The following is a 26,914-nucleotide window of genomic DNA, read 5'->3' as shown; positions in this document are numbered from 1 at the left end:
TCCCGGGACCTGACCAGCCAGAAACTAAAAATTTCACTGGAAATGGCTGCCGGTTCCTTCCTCTTAAACCAGAGACTTATCTCTGAGTAGCTGTCCCTAATTTCCTTGCACCAATCTGCTTAATACTTTTCTGGAAATAGTAATAGCTGCCACGTATATGTGAGTACTGTACTGTGTGTTGTCCCCTTTCTTAAGAACCATTCCATTTGTTGAGTTGTCACAAAATCATGCACTAGGCTCTATTATCTCCAGCCTGCAAATGAGGAAAGTGAGGCAGAGTGTTCAAATAGACTGGCCCTCAGCAAGGATAGTTGTCAGCCCAGCATTCTTGCTCCAAAATCTGTCCTGGTGCCCGACCACATCTCTCTCCTTCCAGGCCTGGTGATTTGGAATGCAGTGTATGCACTCACTTCTTTTATTGTGTGAAACAACTGAAGAGATTTTTGGCTTCTTTGATGTCTAGTTCATTGTGGGTCACACAGCTTTGGCTTTTACTTGAAAACATAAAAGGACAAAAACCCGTAAGTGAACCTTAAAGATAGGCTTCGAGAAGCTGAGACCTGTGGTTTCCTTTGGATGCACAGTTGACATACCGGGTCTGTGGCTTCCCATCTTCGGATTCAACCAAACATTGAGGGAAAACATTTGGGGAAGGGGAGTGCATCTTAAATGAATGTGTGAAGACTTTTGTGTTAACATTACCTAATCAATGCCGTATAAGGACTGTACTTAGCACGTGTCTGTAGGTATTGTTAGTAACCTAGGGATGACGTAAGCACATGGCATGTAGGTTATGGGTGAACACTGCACCACTTTCTAGGAGAGAAAGAAGCACCCCCACAATTGATATTCAGGAGATCCTGGAACCAAGCCTTCCCGTCTAGCAAAAGATGCCTGCCTCTACTGACACGTAATTGATGCCTCAAGTCTCATGAGCAGGGGAATCCAGTCTCAGCCGATTGCTGCATCCTTACACTTTCGGTGATGACTTTCCACAGAGAAGACAGACAACAGAGGCAGAGTGTTGTGGGGCTGCTTTGAGAGTTGCATCTTGAAAACCAGGCAGCGTTTTCAAGGAAACACTGAAAACTGAAAAGCCCACAGTTTAATCTGGATTTTAAAAATAGTTTTGAGGACTTAGAATTTTGTTGAGGAAGACAGCAACTGAACATTAGCCTGAGTGGCATGGCTCACTCACACGCTGTCCCAAATACTTGACTCAGTTGTGTGCATGCGTGTGTGTGTGTGTGTGTGTGTGTGTGTGTGTGTGTGTGTGTATGTGTAGCCCTGGCTGTCCTGGAACTCACAGAGTCCTCTAGCCTCTGTCTCCAGAGGGCTGGGTATGCCACCATACCTGGCTGATTGCCTTAGTTTAAAAACATAAAGGAGAAAAGTGTTCAGACTTAAGTGAGAGCCTAATGAACACGTGCATCCCAGAATCCTTCATCAGGACTAGCCCATGATGGATTGTTCTATGAGATTGTCTAAATCAGTAGCATGTTTCTTGAACAGCTTAAAAGACATCAGTCTTTAGCATTTTGGCTAGTGTAGCAGAGGGGGCTGCCGCTTTAGGCCTGTGAAGTTCTTTCTGTGTGATAAATAATTATAAAGAGAACTGTCGACTGGAACATCTGGGTGATGGAAAGACTGCTTGGAAAGAATGCTGAACTTTGTGTGTAGCCCCAACATCTGGTGTGGAGACTTGGTGGGTGTAGGAAGGGGCTGTATGTTTGACATCTGCACATTAGGTTCTAGGATGTTCTTTTCAAGTTGTTTATGTTGGTCGCAGTTGACTTGTATCCTTTAAGAAATAAAAAGGAACTGTAAGGAAGGATTAATTAGATTCCATCTTTCTGGAAAACCTCCACTGGTGACTGATAGTCTGAGATGAGAGTTTTCCTGAATTTTCCTAACTTTTTTTTCTCAAGTAGCTAACAGTGCAAGGGATATCCCAAGAAGAAGGAAAAAAAAATGTTTTGCCACCATAAAGGTCGAATGATGGAAGAAGAGAGAAAAAAGTCTTGCATGAATCAGGAGACATTTGGCCTGGCAGAGCAGAAGTAATTCAAACATAAGCTGAAAAAATGCTTTGAGTCTCACAGGAAAACATACGTAAGCCATCAGTTGGTGTTGGATGCATCTTGAAATTGTGAACTTTTGTACATACATAAACCAAGAAGACCACAAGTTTTATACCAATGACCCCAAACCACAAAGTAATTTACTTTTATTAACATTGGAGTAAATACCAATGTTTGCTGGCATGTGGCTTGGAGATGAAACATGAAAGAAAAAAAAAAGTCTGTTTGGCTTTTGTTCCCCCCCAAAAGCTAAAACAGCTGGCAAAAGGCAGGGTTTTGCCTCACTTGTAATTGTCCGGAAATTTAAAATAGACCTTTTACTTTTCTGAAGTTTATATTGAAATTCCATCTTTCATGAAATCAGTAAGCATAAGTTTAATAGCAGGCGTTCATCTCTCATGGGTACCTGTGTTATGGGAAAGGCAGCTTCGAGCTCCATCATGGCACCAGTCTTAATGACCTTGGGACAAGGATCCTGGGTAGGATCCAGGATTTTGTATCATCTGAACCTGAGCCCTGCCATCCATGCTTCAATACTACTTGCTTCTTAGAGGTCTCAAAGGGAGTAATGTAAGAGGAGAATGAGCTCAGAGGTGTTTAGTCTCTGTCTGTCTCTGTCTGTCTGTCTGTCTGTCTGTCTCTCTCTCTCTCTCTCTCTCTCTCTCTGTGTGTGTCTCAAAACTATGAGGTTCTTTCCCCAAACTCTGTTTAATGCTTGAAGATCTGAGCAGGGTAACTACGTGTCAACTGTATAAAATCTAGCCATGACTGTGACCCCTGAAGACAGCATTTTGTGGCACAGCCGCATTTGCAGATCAGCCACAGTCTGTAGCAGAGACTGTATGACCTGTGTTGAGGGTTCAAAACTGGAGAAAATGAGAGCTGTTTTATGGTCTGTGATCAATGGCTAGAATCCAGAACAAAGATGTTTACGAGTTAAGTCGGAAGAAACCTGCTTTTGACTGTGGCCTCGTGTGTAGCAGGTGTCTCCCGGGTGTGCACTGGCGTCTCTACACAAGACTACTTGCCCAGAGCAGCCTTTTCTCTGCTCTTCTTCCCCTTTTCTCTGCTGTACCACCTTACGGAAAGCACGCTTGGGGTGCTCTCACTTCCTGCCCAGCACTGCAGTTCCAATTTCTCTCAGTTGGCCATGCTTTTGCCCGTCTCCTCCAGGTGTGGGGCTAAGTTCGTACTTTCTGGACTCCCCCTCCTTTGTTTCCCCCTCACTTGTTTCGGACACTTCCTCCATTGGCCTTCCATCCAAAACTTTCCCTTTCCCCACGTTCCCCTTCCTTCCTAATTCTTCAGATCTCAGCCCCCGTGTGGATCAGGTCTGCATATTCCAGGCTCTCCCAGCCCGGGATACCTTCCTCCCTGGAAGGCATCTCAACGGTTGTCATACTACAGCTGTGCCCTAACCCACTCTTGTCTTGTGTTGTGCCTCCCCGCCGTGTCTCTTGGGTTGAGCACAGGCTCCTTTTGAGGTAATAAACTTATTTATTGATCTCAGTGAATATTCCAGAGTGCAAATATACTTTCTGGGTCACAGTGCAAGACCAAGAAGCATCTCTGCCATCTTGGAGGAGCTTGGTAGCAGCCCGTCTCACCTCGTCCCTCCTGAGATCCATGACTAGCTTTTAGTGCATTCAGATCCTCAAACTTGTAGACTCCGTGTGGATGACTACACTTCTGGCCAGCAACTCCAAAGCAAAGAGTCCTCCAAGTTGCATTTTCCAATATTTCTGCTAGTGTCATTAAAAAACAACAACAACAACAACAAAATTCTTGGCAGGATAAGGTTTCTTTTCTAGCGTGCACTTGTGTATGTGTGTGTGGTGTTGTATGAGCATGTGTGTATACCTGTCCATGTGCCTGTGTGTGTAGGCCAGAAGATGTTGTGTGTCCTAATCTACTACTCTGCACTTTATTCCTTTGAGACTGACTCTGCTGTTGAACTTGGAACTAGGATGATGGCTAGGAAGCCCAAGTGGTTAAACTGGCTTGTGGGCCCCAGGGATTCATTGCCTCCATCCCCATCACTGACATCACAAGCTGTGTCAGCACTTTTTAAATGGATGAGTTTAGGAGGTTGAATTCAGGTCCTCAATCTTTCCCAGCAAGCACACTCCCCAGTTTAGCTATTTTCCAAGCCCAAGGTCATGAAAGTTTCTTACCTCTGGGCATTTGTTAATTCCCTCCTGTTGGCACACTAAAAGCCTGTGAAATGCTCTCCTAGGACTGACTCCTAGGAGTCACTTGTACTTGCCCCAGATGAGATGCCTCTTGATGGTCCACTAACTGACAGTTCCCTTGACCTCTGCTGCTGGCTTGCCAGTGAGGTCCAGAAGTGGCTTGGCCAGATGACGGTCCTCAAAGGCTTGCTGCTCCTTAGGCCTCCCTGCCTTCTGTGAGGACTGCCTCTGTCTGGGATATGCCCTCTCTCTTCCCCATGCCCTGCAGCTTGCACCATAATCTCTGTGTTTCACAGGTTCCCTGCTTTTTTCTCCGTCACCTCCTTCATCCTTTCAAGGAAGTTAACATGAGACACAGATTACAATCCCTTTACCTTGCTCTTTGCATCTGTCTCGCGAGGAATTGCATAGGCATGTTTTCTCTCTGCATAATTTTTGGTTCTAATTTGATATTAATTCTGAGCTTCTCTGACTTGAGGTTTCCTATCTGTATTAGTCACGGGCCTCAGCCCTGTGGCAGCACCTGAATGAAGCAGCTCCAAGGAAGGAGAACCTTATTTTGGATCACAGTTTTGAAGCTACAGTCCCTTGTGGCGGGGAAGGCATGGCAGCTGAATTGGCTGTGTTACCAGTGGCAGGAGCCGGCAACGTGCCTGGTTCATAGCTAGGTAGATCAGGAAGCAGAGAGTCTGAATGGAAAGTAGGCAGCTCTGGAACCTCAAATGCCTACCCGCAGTGACATCCATGTCTTTCTTTCAAAAGGTTCCACAACCTCACAACAATTCCACCCAAACTGGGGACTGTGTATTTAAATGTCTGAGGGTGGGCTGGGCGCTCAGGGCTTTGACATTCATACACAAACGAGAGGCTTCCAAAGCTTTAGTAATATGTCTTTATCCACTTAGAAAATCTTCAGCCTTCTTTCCTTCTACAGTAGTAGAAGCAAACCATGACCTATTGCATATTATTACAAATAAAGTTTTATTAGCCTAGCTGCACAATACATTCATTTATGTATTGTCTAATGGCTGTTCATGTACTTCATTGGTACTGTTCAGTAGCGGTGAGAGTAACAGGGTAATTAGCAAAGCCCAAGGGATTCATCGTTGGTAGCATGTAGCCCAGGATATCTCCTTGTCTTGTAACTGTAATTGTATGTATGCCTTTACAGCCTGCACAGTGTAACTTGGACAACTGTGAATTTAATATGTGGCTCAATATGGCCTAGAGAAGAAAAAGAAATCATATACCCTTGTGAGGTCTAGCTGATTTCTGGTGTGTGGTATAAGTTTTAAAAACAAACGCCAATGGCCAGTCTTATCCCGTAACAATTAAATTTGAGTTTCTGCCTGAGGCTCTGTTTCAGTTGATTGTGTAGTGTAGTTGGATTGAGAAGTGCAATTACTAGGTCCCCTTCTTTCTTGACTAATTGATAATCTCTACTTTCTGAGCTTTGCAAATTTATGATCTTGATCAAGGCTTTGCCACAGACCCTTAGCCTCATCCAAGGTTTGGGTTCCCTGGGCTGTGTGCATTTCAGAAGTTACTAGCTTGTTGGAAGCTTGCCATTAAGTCTCCGGAAAGATCAGTCATTTGGAAGCCAACATTTCTGTCTTTTTTTTACTTCTTACTGTCAGTGTAACCTTCTGGTCTGTCACTCTTTGTTTTTCCTTATAATTTGGGGTTCTCCATGTGGGTGTATGTGTGTGGGTTGTGCTTGCCTGTAAATGTGAGTGTAGACGCTAGGGTATAGTGCTGAGGTACCGTCAGTTTCTCTCTGCATAACTTTTTGAGGCAGAACCTGGAGCTTATGATTTCAGCTAGGCTGGGAGCTCAGTGCCCCATGGACTCACCTATGTTCTTCCCCAGCATGGAGGTTAACAGTTGCACGGCCTTACAAACATCTTTATGTGGGTGCTGGGGACCCAAACTCAAGTCCTTCCGTGTGTACGGCCAGCGCATTCCCCATGGAGCTATCTCCACAGTCTTCTGAGTTCATTCCTTTGCTGTAACTTGTGGAGTGCCCATGTCATCCTTTGTATTGTTCAGTAGGTGTTTACATACTGTGACTTCTTGTACTGGCATGCTCCTTTTAAATTATTATGATTTTTCGTTGTGATAATAAGCACATAAAATTTACTCCTTATATTTTTTCTTGTATCCGAATTCTCTTTTTTTTTAATCTTTTTTTAAGATTCTTTATTAATTACACTTTATTCACTTTGTATCACCCCTGTGGTTCCCTCCCTCTTCCCATCCCAATTCCTCCCCCCCCCCGCACGCATGCCCCTCCCCAAGTCCACTGATAGGGGAGGACTTCTTTTCCTTCCTTCTCATACTAGTCAATTAGGTCTCATCAGGAGTGGCTGCATTGTCTTCTTCTGTGGTCTGGTAATGCTGCTCCCCCCTCAGGGGGAGGTAATTAAAGAGCAGGCCAATCAGTTCATGTCAGAGACAGTCCCTGTTCCTATTACTGTGGAACCCACTTGCATACCGAACTGCCATGGACTACATGGCAGGAGTCTTAGGTTATCTCCATGCATGGTCCTTGCTTGGAGTATCAGTCTCAGGAAAGACCCCTGTGCTCAGGGGTCTTTTTTGGTTCTGTTGCTCTCCTTGTGGAGTTCCTGTCTTTCCCCATGGCTCAGTTTGTCTGAGCCTCTTCTAGTCAGTTTGGCTTATGTTTGTTTCTTTCAGAGAGTTCAGCTTGTCTGAGAGTGTCTTATATTCGCTTGAAGAAGAAGGAGCTTAGTGAATCTGATCAATTTCAGGGACTTCCTTGAACTATTGAGTTGTTTGCCTCCCTGAGCTTAACATAACTCCCCCGCAGGATGGACTGTTGCATCCTTCCCTGCAGGTGACTGTTAGAGCACCCTGTTTTATCCTCCTTTAAGCATCCTGTACCTTAAGGAGCTTTCTTCTAAGATTGATGGTTTTATATCATAAAGATTGCTACCCAACAGTGTGGCAGTTCAATTTTCGAAGTCTGGGCTTTTATGTAGTGGGAGTATTTGTGAAACTCAGTTGCAGAGAGCATCGTTTGTTTATTTTGAGACAGGGTCTCATGTATCACAAGCTGGCCTTGAGTTTACGCGCAGTGCGCGTAGATGTGTGCTAGAGATCGGACTCGGAGCTTCATGTATGATAGGGCAGCACGCTACCAGCTGAGCTGTGTCCCCAGCCTGAGAGTCTTATTTTTTTAAAGATGAATTTATTTTTATTTTCTGTGTGTGAATGTTTTTCACGTGTATATGAAAGCATACACTACATGTGGTCCTGGTGCCTGAGGAGGTCAGAAGAGTGTAGAATCCTCAGGAACTGGACTTACAGATAGCCGTGAGCCACCATGTGGGTCCTAGGATCGGAACCTGGGTCTCCTGCAAGAGAAGCAGGTTCTCTTAAGTGCTGAGCTTTCTCTCCAGACCCCACGAATTAACAAGTTGAGAAATGATCCCTTACTTCAGGAAACGCATGGCAGGTGTTTGTAGTGGCGTGCTTAAAACTTACTTTATTACACTTTTTTTCATTTGTGTGTGTGCATGTGTGTGTATGTTCGCGTGCACATGCACGTGCATGCAAGCACGTGTCACAGTGCATGTGTAGAAGTCAGAGGACAACTTGCAGTCAGTTCTTCCACTGTGTGAATCCTGAGGATCTGAACTCCAGTCATATCCTTCATGGCAAGTGCCTTTACTTGCTAAGCCGTCTTGCTGGCAGTATCCTGGTGGTTTTAAAGCTCTTCTACTGAAAACACTTAGCAGGGGATTTTTCTTCACGACTCTTTTGAAAAACAGCCAAACTGCATGCCTTTTGCTGTGGTATTTGAAAGGATGTCACGGATGTTTGTGACCCAAGGATCATCCTCTCCATCCGTAGGGGGTGAAGATCATATGTTTTATGAGGTAGGAAGCCAGGAAGCTGTACTTCTTGGAACCTGGACACTTAATATTTTTTTAAGCCACCACCTCATGGTGCAAACAAAACCACAGATTTGAGTGATTGGCTCGTTTCTACAGTGCTCCTTCATGGGGAAATGGGCTCTTTGCATCCCTCCAGAATACATAATTGTACTACCAGACCTATGTCTGTCGCTCCATTTTCTGTCTCCCTCTTTAATCCAGTAATGGGTTTCCAGAGCGTGTGAAGTGCTGCTCTTTATCTGGAATGACTCATCCATCAGTGCTCCCCTGTCCTTTTCGCAGTGCGAGATGAAGGTGACTCTGAATGTGGGCTGCCAGCTGTAGGCACGGTGTCCAAGGCCCCGCTGGGGGCACATTCTAGAGAGCTCTTTTTTTAGTTCTGACAATGCTGTTTCATGATTATATTACTGCTTGTTTTGAAAAATGTTGTATCTAGTCTTCTCTTTAAGCACAGTCCCAGGATTTTGTGCTGGTGATAACAGCCACAAAGCAGTTGAGGCTCTTGAAAAGGGGCTGAGGGTTGGAAGGAAGAATGGACCATCACATGAGCATCCCATTTCAGCTCACTATCCCTCTCTCCATCTTCTTTCTCCGAGCTTCCAACTCGATTTCCCCATTTCTTGCTCTCAACTGCTGACTTCTCAAAATAATCTGCAGCTTACCTTCCCAGTATTGAAGTGTCCCTCACCCTCCATCTTGCATGTCCTTTTACTCTGCTCTGTTTGCTTTATAAGAAATGATCCTTCTACTCACATCTAAGCTTTGCCCTCAGCCTGTGATCTGTGTCAGGTCAGTAGAACATCAGCATGTCTTTCTGTGTGTCATTCCTTTAGCATGCTTCCTAGCCGAGCTTTCCATCTTTTCTGCTCCTATGAAGCTGACCATCCATGCCTTCCCTCCTTTATCTCAGATGCTGTTCTTTCACCCCCATATTCTGTACAAGTTGCTCATGTCAGGGTTGCTAGTATCTTTTATCCCAGCCCAACAGAAAATACCTAGTTCTCACCCAACACAGCCTCATCAGAGGATGAACTTGCATTGTCTTTTCAAATAGGTTTTTTTTTTCTCTCTCTCTCTTTCCATAACGTTCTCATCTCATTCTGGCCTCTTAAATAATCAAGAACTCTTTTTCTCCTTTGCTAGACCATTTCCCCCACTGACTGGGTTGCTATTTGCTCCTCAAGGTTCAGTCGTTAAACACTGCATGAATGTTTTCACCTTATGGTCTCTGTCCACATTTAGGTGTGCATGTTCGGCTCTGCCCATTCCTGTGCTCTCCGGTGCATTCAGATGCATCCCTGTGTTGCCAGAGAGATATGTCTTAGGCATTTTCAGCCTTGATAGGAATATGGCTAAGTATTTCCTTCTAAAGTTGTTCTTCTTCTTCTTGAACTGTCTCTTTTAATAGATTATGTGAACATGTTTTCTGTTCCTCATAGTGAAAAATACAAGAGTTCTTCTCCTTACTAATATCTCACATTGGGCCAGTCCACATGAAAATGCTTTAGCCTCAAGTTTCAGAATAAACCTGTATCTGCTCACTTCTCATGACTCATTTGTTTCCCCTCCGGTTTTCATCTCTCTCCCTAATCAACACTGTGTCTTCATTGGCTTTTCTCTCTCTAGTGTTTCTCTCCTCCTCCCTGCAGGCCAATTCTCCATATATTGGCTAGAGTCACTTAAAAAAAAGTTTGTATCACTCTCTGCTCAGAAATTGCTTCTCAGTGGCTTTGAATGGCACAAGAAAAGTCCAGAGTGCATATTGAGACCCATTCATACCTCACCTGCCCCTCTACCCTAGGCTAGGTTTTGTCATTTACGCTGGCTCCATTCTAGCTACCCTGGCTTATTGATTTCCCGGGTACTTCATGATCATACCCACCTATGGGTGCTGAATTTGCATTTCTCTCTGCCCAGAATGTTCTTCCCATACAAGGAAGTGCTGCTTCCTCTATTCTATGCAGGTCTATGATTGCCGTCACTTCCTTGGACAAGCTGATCTATTACAACAAACTGGTCCAAATAGAAGTTCATTCTACAACTGTCTGTCCTGTTCTTGATTTATTCATAGCTCTCGTCACTACCTATTGCTGTATACTATTATTTGTTTTAGCTACTAGATGCCTTGCCACAGTTTCAGGAAACACAATGCCAGGCATAACAATCACATGTGCAGTACATAGTCGATAAATGAACGAATCCACTCCCGAGCACAGGGACAAAAAGGTAAACATTAGCAGTAATTCAAATTACCTTTTCAAAAATTACATCATTTTGGCCATGTATAGTTTCAATTAGCACTCAGACACACAATCTTGGTTTGTTCTCCATCAGGCTAATCCTAGGACGCACTCACTCCCACCACCATTTAGCAGGTAAAAACAGAAATTCATCACAGCTGTGTTTACCTCAAATCACATAGCTAGTCATTGGGAGATAAAACTCATTTCTACCGACTAAAGGGCATATCTGTGTTAGCTTTTCATCACTAGGCAGAGTGCCTGAGATGAACTAAGGGAGGAGAGATTTTAGTTTAAAATATAAAGGGTTTTGGTTCATCACTGGCTGACACCAGGGCTTCTTGTCCTCTGGCAAGGTAGAAACACCACGGCAGCAGAACACGGAGGAGGAAAACTGATCATTTAATTGTGGCCAGGAAACAGAGTGAGGAAAGAAGTCAGGACAAGATGGTCCTTCAACAGCACACCTCCAAACGACCCGTTCCTGCAACTGGCTTTACCGTCAGGTTTCATTCCCTGCAGCAATGTCATAGCCTAGGAGTCCTTTAGTGGATGGCTACATTGATTAGGTTAGAGTCCTCAAGATCCAATCACTTCCCCAAAGCCCTGCTTCTTAAACTACCACAGTCTCATTTCGTGTGTGAGAGGCAATGGCTGATCCAGGAGGGACAGATAATTTGGCCTGACAAGAGGGGAGGCGAATGGATTATATGTTTTGTAGGAAAATATTAGAATACTTGTGTCTTGAGACTTGAAAATGGGATTGGAGAGCAATAAAGAGCAAAGACAAATGTGACAAACGGCATGAGTGGATACGGAGCCACACATCTGTGTAGTGAATTTATAAAAGATGGAAACTCACACAGCAGATTTCTCAATCTGTCAGGCACTGCAAAAGTTGCAGCTTGAGCTGGAGGGAGTGGGAAACATTAGAAAAAATGTCTGAATCAAGATTGCTCTGCAAAAGAGTATGAGTGAAGATGCCCCGGTATAGCCAACAGCACAGAGAAGGGTGGCCAAGGCAGTGGGGCTGGGGGGGGGGGGGGGGGAGAGGGAGCTGGGAGAGGCAGGACTCTAGGCTGGAAAATCTCATTCAGGAAGAGAGGTAATTCGAGCTTTCAGGTGGCAAAGGAGGTGTGGAGGCCTGTAAGGGCACGGGGAAAAATTGTGTTTGTCTGAGGGTGTCATACTTTCCAAGGCAACATGTGAACTTATGTGCAAAAAAGACTTAAATATGAGGGGTTAGGCTGCTAAAATTACTGATGTAGTCATTATGTGGGAGACAGCAGAAATTATTCAACCGTGGTAGATTTTAATTCTGACTAATAAATGCATTTTTCTCTCTCATGTATTAACTCTACCTTCTTTACTTTTGAGAAGAATCAAACCCAAGTTCCTGCCTATGCTAGGCAGCCGTGCTAACAGGAACCAGTAAACAAGCGTTCAATTTATGCATATAAATATAGAATTTTATTTATATTTTATGCAACATTTATGGTTACCTACAACTATGCATGATTTTATTTATGTACAATTTATTTGTTTGTAATTCTGGGGATAAAACCCAGCACTTAATGCGTGCTGGGAAAGCACTCTGCCACTGAACTTTATTCCCAGCCATGCCGTACATTTCCTGTGTGTTGAATTCAAGGGTGTTCACATAAGTGTGCAAAGGTACTCATATGTGTGAAGGCCAGAGGAGGATGTCCACTAACTTCCTCAATTCCTTTCCGCTTTATTCATTGAGAGAGAGTCTCTCACTGACTCTGGAGTCTTCGTTTGGGCTAGACTGGCTGGCCAGTGAGCTCTAGGCCTCGGCTTGTTTCTGCCCTTGTACTTGCCACAGATACACAATACCATACCCAGATTTCATAGGGGTGCTGAGGACTGTAACTCGGGTCCTTATGTTTCTTCGGCAAGCACTTTAGCCACTGAGTCATCTCCCAGTCCAATACTTTCTTAATAAATACTTGGGTATCATTTACAGAGTTATCATCATCGCTGCGCCTACCCCATTGTGGGGAAGCGAGGCCACCCTACATCCACAGTGAAGCTTTCTTTTAGAGGCTGACTCACCCTGCACTGGTTTCTAATAAATGTTCTAAGGTAGTGGCAAAAGCTGGGTAGAACAATGCTTGATGTTTCAAAGCGAGCACTTGAAAGTCTATTTCTGCCTCTTAGTAATAGGATCTCCTAAGAACCAGAATTATTTTGGAATTGGATTGCTGGCTCCAGGAGGCCTCACTAGCCCAGATCTGTACATGGATAAGAAGACTGCTGTAATGGCTTTTGCACCTGGCATTTGGTGGAAATTGTTTAGGGAGTCACTTAGTCAAGTATCTAAAAAACACTTTCTGTGTTTTTGAGGTTGACCAGATAGATTGACTTCATCTACTTGTGTCTAGTGTCAGTGCTCCTACAGCTGGGTTTTTAAATTTCATTTCAACTGAAAACGTCAAATGTGTATGTGTGTATGCATTGTTAGGCAGCCTGTGATCCGAATCTCATGACAGATTCAACTATGTGCTTTTGGCTGGGAGCATTCCTTGGCTCTATGTATGTTCCCTTCCTGCCTCCCCTATCACAAATTCCTGTGCTATAGAAGACTTTGCTCTTTACTGTCACACACCCACTCTCCTGTTTGACTCCTTTGAGCATCTTGTTGTTTCTTCTCTGTAACTTTGCTATAAACTGGACATCTTGCATGGGTGTATTTATTTATTTATTGTGGGTATATATTGGTGGTGAGTATGCATGCGCCACAGCTCGTGAGGTCAGAGGACGACTGACTTGTGGGAAGACAGTTCTTTCCTCTTCACCATGTGGATCTTAGGAATTGAACTCAGATCCTAAGATTTGGTGGCAAGCACCTTCACCCATCGAGCTATCACACCTGCCCACAGTATAGGTTTCACACGTCCATTATGTCTTGAGACAGTTTGTTCAGAGCAAGCAGAGCTGTGGACACTGGTTGTGTCTACTTTTTAAAACCTTTGTTTTCTGTATCAGCTCTTAGATTTTTAAATGGTGGTGACTATCTCAGTCTGTTTTCTGCTTTAATGACAGAATGCCTAGACTGAGAAATCCCATGGACTGGGGGATTTATAAAGAATTTTGTTTCTTATGGTTCTGGAGACTGGGAAGTCCAAGTGGACCGGTGTCCAGCGGGACTGTCTTTCTGTGTCATTACACTGCATAAGAGCAATTGAGCATGCAGGGATGGAGAGAGCAGATGTGAGAGAGCAGAGTTCCCAATAAGCCCACTTTTAGGGAACATAACACATTTGTGATGGAAGAGACTTCTGGACCTCCCTACGTTTTAGAGGTCTCACCCCCAGATACTCTCAGAAGAGCAATTCAATTTCAGCATGACCTTTGGAGGGGGCATTCAACCCTGAGCAGTGGCATGTTCTCATTTAACACAAACAGCATATGTGTCCAAGACAAAGGGCATCCTACAGCACTTCTGGGAGACCTCTTCACCCATCATGCTGTGAGTTTGTCTGCTGTTGCAGAAAGCCCGAAGCCCCTGAGCAGATCTAGAAAGCACTGGTCCCAGCCATCCCAAACACTGGCCTTGAAAAGGGGGTCTTGGGTCCGTACACTGGGAAATGCTGCTTTTTATTCCATTGGAAGATCCCATGAACATGCTGTCAGCGCTGAGTTGAAAAATTAAACAGAGCATTCCCCAAACTTATTTGGCCATGGATCCCTTTTTCCACCTCACATCTCTCTCAGTCCCACAGAGCCTGGGATCCTGTAAAACACACACTGGGAAATGCTGCTGTAAGCAGTTTTTCTCTTAGGCAGGAGGAGAATCAATGTGAAGGCTAGTCGTCACGAAACAATAATTTAGTCCCGTAAAGACATGATGGGAAGAACAGTATTACATTTGCACTTTCATCCAATCCTCGTGGTCCAAGAGGACGGCTCAGTGAATGCCAGTGAGTATGGATCACTACGGGTGTGCTGGTGCCAGGAGTGGAGGAGCCCAAAAGTTGTGTGTGCTCTGAACCCCATGTTCCTTCAGGTACTAGATCTGTTTCTTATGTCTTGCTTTAGGCTTATCATTGTGAAGATAACCGGAGACAGGCAGCAGGCAACAGCTTACTAAAGAGAGAACGAGCCCTTCTCTTTCCTTGTTCCCTTACCTGCGTGTGTCACTCAGCAGCTCGTGACCAGCCTTACTAGTTCTCCCTCATGCCTACCTAGCAGTGAGATAAGTTTGAATGGTGTACATTTTATCTTGTAAGTAGGATGCATTTCCCCCTTTCTCAAAATGTTTGTCTTTTAACAACCTGCTTAACTGCCTGCAAGTTACTCAGCTCAAACCCATGTCAGTGTATCTTGAACAGATCGGGGAGAAATGTCAGCTTTGCTGTTAGTTTCTCCTGTGATGGAGGTAGAAGAAATGTATTTTTAAACTCAGAAGCATCTAGATGTTTATTTAGTTACATGCTTTTTTTTTTTTTTTTAGTTATTATCTAGATAAATTTCTCCAGTGTCATGGTTGTTCAGAAATTATCAGACAGAAGATAACTTAGAAGTTAGCTGCTTGTCCCACAATGTAACGAACACAGATGTTGAGTTTGCTGTGTGGTTCTGGGGTCAGCTCATGGGGTTGGAGAAGGACGACTGTGCCCATCTTTTTCCTGCTTTGTACCCAGTGACATCATGCTGAGGTTAAATTCAGCCATGGTGGAAATGTTGTTTATACCATGGGAGTTGACAGCTCCTATCTCTTAGGAATCCTCCATGTGCCATGAAAGCTGGTCAGTGTTTGGCGGAACACCATGGGTCCTGGGCTACCTCTCAGAGTCGTTTGATTTAAGTGGTTTATCCTTTCCTGAAATGTTTGGGACCAGAAGGGCTTCCAATTTCTTCTTCTTCTTTTTTATTTGGAATATTCAAATATACATAGGGGAGATCTTGGTTGTGAAATCCAAGTCTAAACATGAAATTTATTTATGTCTTTTACACAGCTACATAACTTTGAGGCATTCTTATGCAACATCTTTAGTGTGCCTATATTTTGGCTATGGCCCATCATATGAGCGTAAATTGGAAGTTTTCTCACTGTGCCTTTGGGTACGCCAAAAAAATGGCATTTAGGATCGTTTCAGATGATAGATGCTCAACTTTGTAGAGTCAAGTGCCCCTTAGGCCCCTTTAACAGTAAGTAACTTTTACCCTCTAATTCTTCAACAAAATTCTTTACCCAGTAAGGAACTTTTACCCTCTAATTCTTCAACAAAATTTTACTCTCTAGTGAAATGTACAATGGTGTGTGAGTACAAGGTCCTACTACAGTGGTTCTCAATCTTCCTAAGGCTGTGACCCTTTCATACAGTTCCTCATGTTATGGTGCATCCCCTACCATAAGATTATTTTTATTGCTGCTTATAACTTTGCTTCTGTTGTGAGTTGTAATGCAAATATTTGTGCAGGTAGAGGTTTGCCAAAGGTATCGTGACCCGCATGTTGAGAACCGCTGCCCTAGTATTTATTTGTCAGTTAAATATAGACCTCACCAGTTAGGTTCATTAAGCATGGTCTGCTGTGCCTTCTTTAATTTCACTCATGTAGCATAAGGCTACATTGTGGTCCCACAGTTCTTTGTGACTTGAGAGGAGCCTCTTTCTCCTTGGCCTGGGCATTATTTGGACTTGGAGGTAAGGGGAACCAAGTTCAGTGATGGCTCTATAGTCACTCTGCCTTGTGGATACCGAGGTGGCTGCTGTTTTACTGGGGTTGCAGGCACTTTACTGCTGGCTCAGTGAGACCCAGTGATGGATGGGGGTTTAGTGGGTTTGGATTACCACCTGGTATGTTCATCACAGAGCAGCCAAGAGAACAGATTTCCTGCCCTAATACATTATTTGTAAGTTTAGAGAACCAGTGAAATGCTGGATAGTAGTATACACAGAGAAACCCTGTCTTGAGAAATGACAACAACAACAGAACCATTGAAAGATGAGTAGAGATACACCCTGTTTTGTAAATGCTGCTGGCCCGAAATGAAACATCTTGCTTTCCATCCTTCTCTTCCTCTGTACCCTCCATTAATGGTTGTTTATTTTTCATTACACAGGGGATCAAGTTGTATATAGAATTATTCAAGATGGATTACTGGGTATCTGTTATGATTTTTAAAAGGCAGAGATAAAAATCTATCAACATTCCAAAGCCTTTTATTATTTCTTCCCTGTGGTGTTGAGGAAATTAATGATAAATGGCCACATATTTTAGTATTTTTCTCAATTTAGGGACTTATTTTCTTATTCCCCACTTTGAGGAAAAAGCAGTGTGAGAGGGGGGAAAGTTGACACAGACAATAGAAAGTTAAGTTTTCCTTTATAACTCACTAGCATGGCCTCATAGTTAGGAGCATGGGTCAGGAGTCAGACTACCCTGCCTATCATCCTCTGCCACCTGCTAGCCCTAGGAAACTGGACAAAATGTTTAATGGTCTATGGTTCAGTTTCTCCAGCCTACAGCAAGGATAATGAGAACACTTGCATTTGGGTTCTTGGTGACCCACTGAGTACTTAGTGATTATATGAAGCAAGATCTCTCCATGAACAGACCCCATGGGTCCACACAGTCTAATATGCATTAGAAAAAGCAGGACTCTGAATAGAGTTCGCATGATCAGGCAGTGTTGACTGAAGCTAATTATCCTCGCTTAGCTCCTTCCCTAGTCCAGGGTCTCATCGGTATGGCTAGCCCGTGTAGTTGATGAGTTCATTTAGTAGAAGATACTGTTGTCATTGCTGTCATTTCAAGGCAAGAGGCCAGGATGACGGTGGGCTCAGAAAAGTCTGTGTGTCTTAGAGAAATGGAACTATGGGGTAACACCCATTTCCTTGACTGTGGGGCTTTCTTTTCCAGTGCTGATTAGGTGTTAGCAGACAGTTGTATGATTAAAATAAATGAAAAAACGATAGAATATTAGATGAAGGGGCCCTCTGGTCACACCAACCTAAGTGCCCTTCTGGAGCACAAATGATAGGCTCTCCAAAAAGCAGTGTGGTTTTTTTTTTTTTTTTTAATTTCACAAACTAAGCAGTGCAATAGCTTCTTTGCCCAGTATTCCGATGTTCACTTTAAAATACAATGTGGGGTAGGCACGGATGGGCCACAGCCAGTATATGGCTTGTCGCCCTGTGTCGCCTCAGGGCTCTGTCAACAGGAAGGCAAACAGCACATTCAGCCCCTTGGAGCCAGGAGCCAAAATAAACCTCTTTTCTTCACAAAGTATTCTGCCTCATGAATTTCATTATTATCACACAAAATAAACGAATACACAGCGTGGAAAAAAATCACATAAAACAAAGACACAGCTTGGTTAATGATTGAACGTGAATGGCCCTGTAATGACGACCCCAGATCAAGAAATAGAATCTTTGGGCCCCAGAAAGCTTCTTCTGTGATCCTTCCCTCCTTTTTCAAATCCACTTTCCTCAGTGTGTGTGTGTGTGTGTGTGTGTGTGTGTGTGTGTGTGTGTGTGTGTGTGAATGGGTACATGTGCCTGTGTGTGGGGACCAGAGGTGTGCTTGTCCACCTTGTTTTTTGAGACAGCGTCTCTCACTAGGACTTGAGGCTCACTGAGGCTCCCTGGATGGCCCCCGAGCTCCCTGGAGCCACCTGTCTTGTCTTCCCAGAATTGAGGTTATGGGCATGTGCCCTCATGCCTGGCTTTTCACATGAGTGCTGGGGATCAAAGCCAGCCCCTCATATGCTTGTCATATTTATCTCCTGTGCTGTCTGTCTCCCTAGCCTTACTCGCTTCCGGTACTGTCCCTAAGTGTTACATTACTTAAGTCAATTCTGAAATTTAAAAAAAGGCTGCTTCTATTACCCTGCTTTCATTCTGAGTATTTCACCATGTTTTATTTTCATTTGGTAATGTAATAACTTGTTTGGGTGAGTTCTAGCAGTTTTGTAGTTTGGCCTTGATGCCGTTTTCCATGCCTAGTACTGGCGCAGTCCGGCGGTCTTGTGGTTACTTTGGATTCTTAGCTAAAAATTTATCCCATTATTAGAATATCAAATGATGAAATCGATCACATCTTCAGACCTCTCTACAATGGCTACAGGACTGTGTATACTTGGCAGACTCTCGAGTTCTAGTTCTCTGTCCAACGTCAGGAAGTCGAGGAGCTGACCCCTTCTTCCTCCCCATCGTCACTGCTAGCGTCATGTCTGTGGCTGGCAGGGCCAGTTCTGTGTTGTGAGTGAGAGGGTGAGTTGACACAACTATGGTGACTGATGATGAGCTGGTAAATGACTGTCCTTAAATATGAAAACTTCTCCTAGAGTGAACAAGAAGGCTCCAGATGGGTTGTTGAATGAACACTTGCTCTGTGGCTGCTAAAGTACTTCTCAGCCCTAGGACCCAAACAGCATTTTACTGTCAATGTTTTAAAACATATGGAAAGGGAGGGAGGGGGAAGGGGGAGAAAGACGAGAGGGGAGAGGGAAGGAGGAAGGAAAAAGAAATGGTTGAGAAGAGAGGGGGCAAGAAGGAAGGGAAACCGCAAAAGAAGGGAAGGACAGGAGGGGGAGGAGGAGAGGAAAGTAGGAAGGAATTGTGTGAGGCAGGTTCCAAGTGACCTGCGTGCTCTCTCAGATTTCAGATTTTATTGACATCTTGTGTGTTTACTTCAGACACATACATATACACTCTTAGTATTTTTTCAGTTGTTTCAAAAGGAAGTACAAAAATCAGCTACCCCTTTCCTCTAAATATTTGAGCACACGCCTGAAGAAGAGCATTCTCCCAGGGAACCATTATCCCTTCAGGAGTGGACAGTGATCACTGCTATCCTTAAGTGACCAGTATACATGCAGGATACCCCAGTTTTGCTCCATTTGTCACCCATGTATTATGATGCTTTTAGATTTCTTATTTAGAAACAACAACCTTTCCTTTTTCCTTCATGATAAGGACTTTTATTTTTTTAAGGTCTGGTTTTCTTATAAAATGCATCATTTTTTTTTTCAGGATTTGCATGACTATCTCCTTATGGTCTCTTTTAGTCCTGTCAGTATGCATGGGGACTCTCTCATCAGCTTCCCAGCCTGGTTTTTTCCCAGCACCCACAAACCCCGACCCATCTTTCCCACGGCAGAGTTGCATTTCTGAATACAAATGGAAGCCCCCTGACTTTAGTCACTCTGGTTGTGGATTTCCTTCCTTTTCATTATGAAGCTTGAGAAACAAAACCATGAGAGAACTAGCATTTGACCCATTTCACAAACACGAGATGCCCCGCCAGCCACTATCCACTTTGACTTCTGACCTCCCACGACCGAGTAAAACAGGCACCTTTTAAAGACCACGAAGCAGGCTCGGAGGTGGAAGCCTCCTGCTCTCAGCTCCCGAGCCTCAGACCTCTCAGCCGAATCCAGATCTCCCTAATTCCGTGGCTTTCTGCTTCTGTGTGCTGAGAACTATGTGACAGCTTCGCCAAATTTAGCCTAGAACTGTGATGTTTACTGAAGAAACAACACGATACCCAGGTAAAAATAACCGTAGCTTCGTGAACTCACATGAGACAACACAGTTAGCTCATGGCACCCTCTGGCCCAGTTTCTTTCTGGACTCTTCTTTCTCATCAGTCTGTCTCCACCTTCAGCCTTCTTGGAGCTTATTGTGTGTTGTGTTGTCTGTCTTCCTCTGCAGCTTCTGTCACCCTTTCTGTTGGGGACAGACAGCCTGAGAATGTGCAAACTCAGTCAGCTGAGCCCACGCACACGTGTCTGCACTGACCCACTTTCTGTGTCCAGATCACACAACGGTTAGTTCAGAAGACTGAACGCTCCGAGGGTACTTTTAAGCACCAGCTGTATTCTTAATTAGATTTTTTTTTCCCTCTGTCAATCTGTGGCTGTAAATGGCGCCTTCTGGTTTTCCGATGACATGATGAAAATATAAATGGATCTTGCAGATTGCATTTTATTATCCTCCATATTAAGCACTCAGAGCTGGTGCTAGCGGGAATCGTGGTCGGGTAATGCTGATTCAATAACTTCAGGCCTGGGCTTCTGTGCTGTGTCTCTGCCAAGCCAAACTGAATTGATACAAGGCGCTATTACCATTGAACAAAGTATAGCAATCTAACTGGCTGGGGAAGCTTCAGGGCTGCAAATGCAGTGTGATGGGCCTCAGTGAAGGGGGAGCTGGTGTGTGTCACTCTTGCTTGTCCACGTCACCTTGGATGAGCCACTTAATTTGTAAGACACTGTTTTCTTCACCTGTCATGTAAAAAGGCATTTTCTATAATAGGCTTTAATCTGGTGTGAGTGTGTGTGTGTGGGGGGTATGGGCTTGACTTCAGAAAGATCTCAGGGTAGATACTGTGTGGGTGATGACTTGAGGAGGGCCCCCTAGGTGGACACTGTGGTGTATTGCGTGCACACTATGGCAGCTCACCCCGTTGTTACTGTGGAGAGACAGAAGACAGAGACAGGTCTAGAATCTATTTTGGAAAGACAGCTTTGCTCTTCCTGGTGATTTGAATTCATCTCTGTGTTGTTGGAGGAGATGATGCCATTCACTGATGTGAACACCAGAGAGATGGTTCAAGTTGGATTGGGAAACAAGCGTCAAGATTTTGTAACAGTCTCATTACACTTGAAGGGACTTGAAGGGCCCAGAGCCATCTATAAAAATGTATGACTCTTTCTGATACATATTAAAAGCCATAGAACTAGGGAGAATTAGCAGGGGAAGTCGGGGGAGGGAGGGTGTAGAAAGAGGAAAAAGTGGAAGTGGAAGCAGAAAGGAAAGGCCGTTTTAGATTTTCCAGTTAAAAAGGTAGAAATCCCTAATACAGTGGGAAGATGTATTTATTTAATGGGGCTGAAAGAAAACCAGGAGCATGAAGTGGTGGGGAAGCCTAGGAAAGGCAATGGAGCTCAGAAGGATGGAGCTGTTGGCTCATGCTGCTAAGACAGTGACTGGGATCATAGGAGGAGATGTAGGTGAACACTGTAGCCTTATTACCTCGGGCCGACATGGTGATGAGATGCATTGAGTTCTTTCTTTGGTCAGACATGGTGGTGCAAGGGTTCTATGTGCTTTAATTCATCTTCATGCAAACCATTGCAATAGGTACTGTACCATGTCTTCAGAGGGGAAAGTGAGGGTTGGTATAAGTCCATGAACTAAAATGATTGAGTTTAAGCTTCCTCAATTCTAACTCTTGATCTTTTAAAGAATTTTCATCAAATTAAATGAAGATAGAGACAGTGTCATAGAGCAAGGTGGTGGTTGAAGGATAGCACTGAATTAGGGTTTTATGAAAAGAGTAGAATGGAGATATGCATTGATGGAACCTTTATGGATGACAGGAAAGGACAAAGGTGGCCGTGATATAATGAAGGGTAGAGGGGCTGGAATGGTGGCTTACAGGTTGGTTGCTAACTTTATTTTTTTTATTTTTTTATTAATTACACTTTATTCATTTTGTATACCCCCATAAGCCCCTCCCTCCTCCCCTTCGAATCCCACCCTCCCTCCCCTTTCTGCATGCATGCCCCTCCCCAAGTCCACTGATAGGGGAGGTTCTCCTCTCCTTTCTAATCTTAGTCTATCAGATCTTGTCAAAAGTGGCTGCATTGTCCTCTTCTGTGGCCTGGTAAGGCTGCTCCCCCCTCAGGGGGAGGTGATCAAAGAGCAGGCCAATCAGATTATGTCAGAGGCAGTCCCTCTTCCCATTACTAGGTAACCCATTTGGACACTGATCTGCCATGGGCTACATCTGTGCAGGGGTTCTAGGTTATCTCCGTGAATAGTCCTTGGTTGGAGTATGAGTCTCTGGGAAGTTCCCTGTGTTCAAATTTTCTTGTTCTGTTGCTCTCCTTGTGGAGTTCCTGTCCTCTCCAGCTCTTACTATTTCCCACTTCTTACATAAAATTCCATTCACTCTTTTTTAAGTGGATATGATTTATTTTTGTTTACAAAATACACCCTTAAATTTTTGGCTTGACTTTCTAACAATCTCATGAGGGGCTTATTTCTAAGAAAGAAAAAGCAAAAAGCAAGAACAATTTCATTCTGTTTTATTTTTACAAATTCAGCATGAAATATGCAGAGATGCTATAGTTAATTAAGTCAGAATCAGGAGAGATAGGTATATAATGAGCTACAGTTAAGCCTCTTCATGAATGAAAGAGTGTGGTTCTTATTAGCAAGATGTAAGAGGAAATCATAGCTTTCTGAAAAGTACCTGCTATTATATACAATTTAAGGAAAATCCTTATGTCTCTTAAAAGTTAAGTGAAAATGTGCTTCATCTTGTGTGTGTTTAGATTGCTTAAATCATGGAGCATTATTTTTTCAACAAACAGAATCTCTTCTTTAGAAGGTCAGGAGTAGTGGCCCACTCCAGAATTTGAAAGCAGGGTCATCTTTGAATGTTTGAGGCCAGCCTGGGCTACATAGTGAGCTCCTGGCCAGCCAAAACTATGTGAAAAAAAACCAAAACATGTCTTTAAATCAATCAATCAGTCATCAGGGGCAGAAGAGGTGGCTCAGTGCCTAAGGACACTTGTTGCTCTTGCAGAGGATTTGGGATGGGTTCCCAACACACGCATGGTGGCGTAAATGCTCTAGTAACATTGGTAACTCTAGGGGATCTGACACCTTCTGACATCTGTAGGTACCGGGCAGTACCTACATACATGGCGGCCAAAACATTCACATATGTAAATAGACATATTTTTAAAAATGCAAACCAAAAAATAACATATAAAAATCTTCTCTCTATATCGTTGTGCTGAGAATTGTGAAATATTTATTTAAAATGCTTTTTAGACCTGTAGTTTGTTTATGGTGTCCTTTCCAAAAAAAAAAAAAAATCTATAAAAGATTCATGGAAATATTTCTGAAATGCTATTTGCATACATGGTAATGATCAGGCTGGAAGACCAGTTCTTGGCAGCCTCTGTCTGTTCATTGCAATTACATAATAACAATGGTAAAACAATTAACAGGCTGTAGGGCTGTGATGTATACAGAGTGTTACATTATAAACACATCATAAAAATGTTGCCATGGAGCTGTGTGGTTTTTTTTTTTTTCTTTTTTTGAGTCTGGGTTCTCCATGAATTTGAATAATTCAGAGCAGAGGTGGAAATGTAGATAAATTCAGCATTATCTTTGAGTACCATGGAAAGGAAATCGGATACAGATGAGCTTCCTCAATGATTACTTACACTAAAGAGCATGATGACACCCTACAATGTCCTTGCCTTCTGCTCTTGTTTAATTATGGAGGCAGAGGAAAGTTTTTCTTTTCCTAGAAAACCAGGTTTCGGTAAATTAGCCACCTGGTGACTTTTACTCTGTAACAGATATTGTTACATTAGTAATTAAAGTGGATTGACCCTGAGCATGAAGCAGGGAGGATCTGGTGCAGGAGGGCCCTGAAGGATAGCCAGGGGAGAGCTGATGACTTATTGCCATCATAAGAATTTCTTGGGATTCCCTTGAATGAAAAGATGGGTGGGGCTTACCCCTGAGATGATAGTGGTGACCAATATTTTTTGTTCATGCATTCGAGTGTTCCAGTGTGTTGTCATCTGTTCCCCTGCTCCGTGTGTGTGTGTGTGTGTGTAACACCGTTAGGGAACTGTGGGAATTTGGCTTCTACCATGATGAGTGAGGTTCAGAGTCATTGGTGGAAGCAATGAGAAACATAGGTGATGATTCAGCTGTAGGAGATGAAGGGCTTCCTACTCAAGAACAGATGGGAAGCCTGGTGGAAGTGGTCCAGCGTTTGAACTGTCTGTTAGACATGTGCAATCCAGGACCTATGGGCCATGTGTAGCCTAGGGTAGCTACATTAGTTACTTGACACAAAATCACAACTTAAAATCTGAGACTTGATGGGTTTTATGTATTATTATTTTACATGTTATGATTCTTCTTCTTTTGTAACTTGATTGGGCAGTTCTTGAGTGTGAACTCTATAGATGGTAGGACCATGAAACAGTGTCAAAAGGCTGGACATGCCTGATGGATGGAAGATGACAGTGGCCTGGAAGGTGGAAGAATGGAGGAAGTAAAGAACGTGTCTGACTTCTAAAGGGAGAATAAAGAGTTGTTGATGGGTGTGCTTGGTACGGAAGGAAAGGTTTGGCATGGCCTTGCCAGTTAGGGTTGGACAACTGCAAGGATAGAATTTCAGTGATTGATCAAACACACACACACGCACATGGACACATGCACACATGCATGCATACACTCCCTCCCTCCCTCCCATGCACACACACATGCACAAACACACACATATTGATACAATAGCCCTGCTTAGCCTGGAACTCACTATATAGAACCAGGCTGGCCTTGAGATCTATTTGCCTCTGCCTCCCAAGTGCTAGGATTAAAAGTGTGTGCCACCACACCTGGCTACTTCAGATTCTCTTAAGAGCTCCGATGAGCTTGTGTCTTTGAAAAGTGGTCATGGAATGATGGCACGGCCAGTGCCTTGTGAGGGGGATTTCTAAGAAACCTCAATTGGCTGGGATCCAGGTAGAGGTTCGAAGGGTCTGAGCCATGACATTACCTTTGGTAATGACAGTTAATCTTGATAGTGACAACTGACATTGTCATGAAGGGAATAATTAGAAGTCTCTATAGTCAGAATGCAAAATGGAAACCATTGTAAACATATCATGAAGATACACTTTGTAAAATGTATCTGGATGAGTTTATACTGAATTAGGCTGTTTCCTTCTGTAACTATTAGGTCCAACTTTGAGCCTCTGAGCCCTGTGACCTTGTGGGAGGGCTCTTTGTTTTCCTGTTGTATGAATTATGCCTGTGTCAGGGTATTTATCGGAACAATCTAAGTTGTTCAATTTATTGGTACAAATTTATTTATAATAGTCTCTTGTTGTGCTTTTAATATTTTTATACTTTGCAGTGATGTCATTTGCCATTCCTGGGTTTGGTAATTTGTGTTGTCTTTCTCTTTTGGCTGTCTGTGTCCCCCTAAGTCTGCTTCAGTATCCCTGTACATTTTTTATTTTGCTACTATTTTATCTACAAATGTATTATAATGTTTAATTTTTTTAATCATTGGATTGGTTTAGTGAGTTTAAAGACATTTGGGGATAGTCCACAGATGCTTTTCTGTTCATTTAGAATGGAATTCTATTGTGGTTAGAACACACACTTCGGATAGATATGTTTCAGTGTATTGAGCCTTGTTTTAGGACTAGAATTTGCTCTAACTTGGTAAATGTCAATTAGCCCAGTGGGGTCCATAATCATGTGTTAATCATGTGTCCTGTATCATTATTAACTTTCAGTTTATGTGTTTTATTTGTTATTAAAGAGAAATATTTAAATTTCCAACTCTACTTATGGTCTGTCTCCCCCTCTCTTTGTGATCCTATCTGCTTTGGTTTGTGTATTTTGAAGGGCTTTGAAAAATATGATGAAGCACATTAATGTTCGAGATTATGATGTCTTGTCAGGGAACTAACCAACCATGGATTATAGAGGGGCTTTCTCCGTCCACGTTGATATGTTCTGCTCTGAGATTTCTTTCTCTGGTGTCAGTCTGACTGGCCCAGCTTTGCTGTGACTCACATTAGAGTGTGTCTTCCAATTTAACCAACATATTTGCAGGCAGCTCAAGGTTGACAACTTCTGGATCAGCCTCACAGTCTCTGCACTTCAATTGGGGGCTCTGGGACCACTCACACTGTGGTTACTGACATGGGTAGTTCTAAGCCTTCAACCTTTCTGTGTGTTCTCTCTGCTATTTCCTCTTCTTTCCTCCCCATTCCCTTCCCTCCTCTTCCCCTCCTCCTCTGCTTGCCCTTTTTTACTGCTGGAATATTTTTATGGCTCCGTTTTGTGTGTGTGTGTGTGTGTGTGTGTGTGTGTGTGTGTGTGTGTGGCTTATTAGACTTGACTCTTAATTTTGTGTATTAAAGGTTTCCTTAGGGCACGTTGACAGACCTGTCTGCCTGTTTGTATATTTCAAGTCAGGCATTTGTATGTAGAGACTGATCAGATGAAACACTGACTACCTCCTGTCTCAGCCAGTGGTTGCTGACAGCCAGAGACACCATGAAATATCCCTCAGTCTGTCCTGACGTTTATGCACGTTGGCTGTAGTCTTGGACTCTTTTTTCCTGACTGTCAGGGCTTTAGTAGATAGGGTCTTGGTCCTTGGGGCAGGACTTTCTAGTTGTTGTTGCTGTTTATTTTTTATGTTGAGAGAGAGTGCATCCCCCATGGAAGAACTGCACTATGACCTTGACTTACTGTGGTTGAATCCCCAAAAGTAACAGAGTCCTATTAAGAAGAACAGACACTTCATGGTCTAAGTTTACTTCTCCTGATCTACGCAAAGCCACCCCAAGGAAGGGGATTCAAGGCTAACGGATGTTCCCATTCTTGGAATGTCTTAGGTTTTTCCAGGGTTCTTGATTTTTTTTTTTTAATACCGAACTT

General features: G+C 43.4%; 1 protein-coding gene across 1 annotated transcript in view; it reads left to right on the top strand.

Annotated features, from left to right (window-relative positions):
- Positions 1-26,914, top strand: part of Limch1 (LIM and calponin homology domains 1) — a 304,476-nt gene that overhangs the window by 96,985 nt on the left and 180,577 nt on the right. The window lies entirely within an intron of this gene.

Source organism: Psammomys obesus, unplaced genomic scaffold (assembly GCF_907164565.1).
Source record: "Psammomys obesus unplaced genomic scaffold, mPsaObe1.curated_primary_1811, whole genome shotgun sequence".
Classification (NCBI taxonomy): domain Eukaryota; kingdom Metazoa; phylum Chordata; class Mammalia; order Rodentia; family Muridae; genus Psammomys; species Psammomys obesus.
This window is presented reverse-complemented; position numbering and strand designations above follow the sequence as displayed.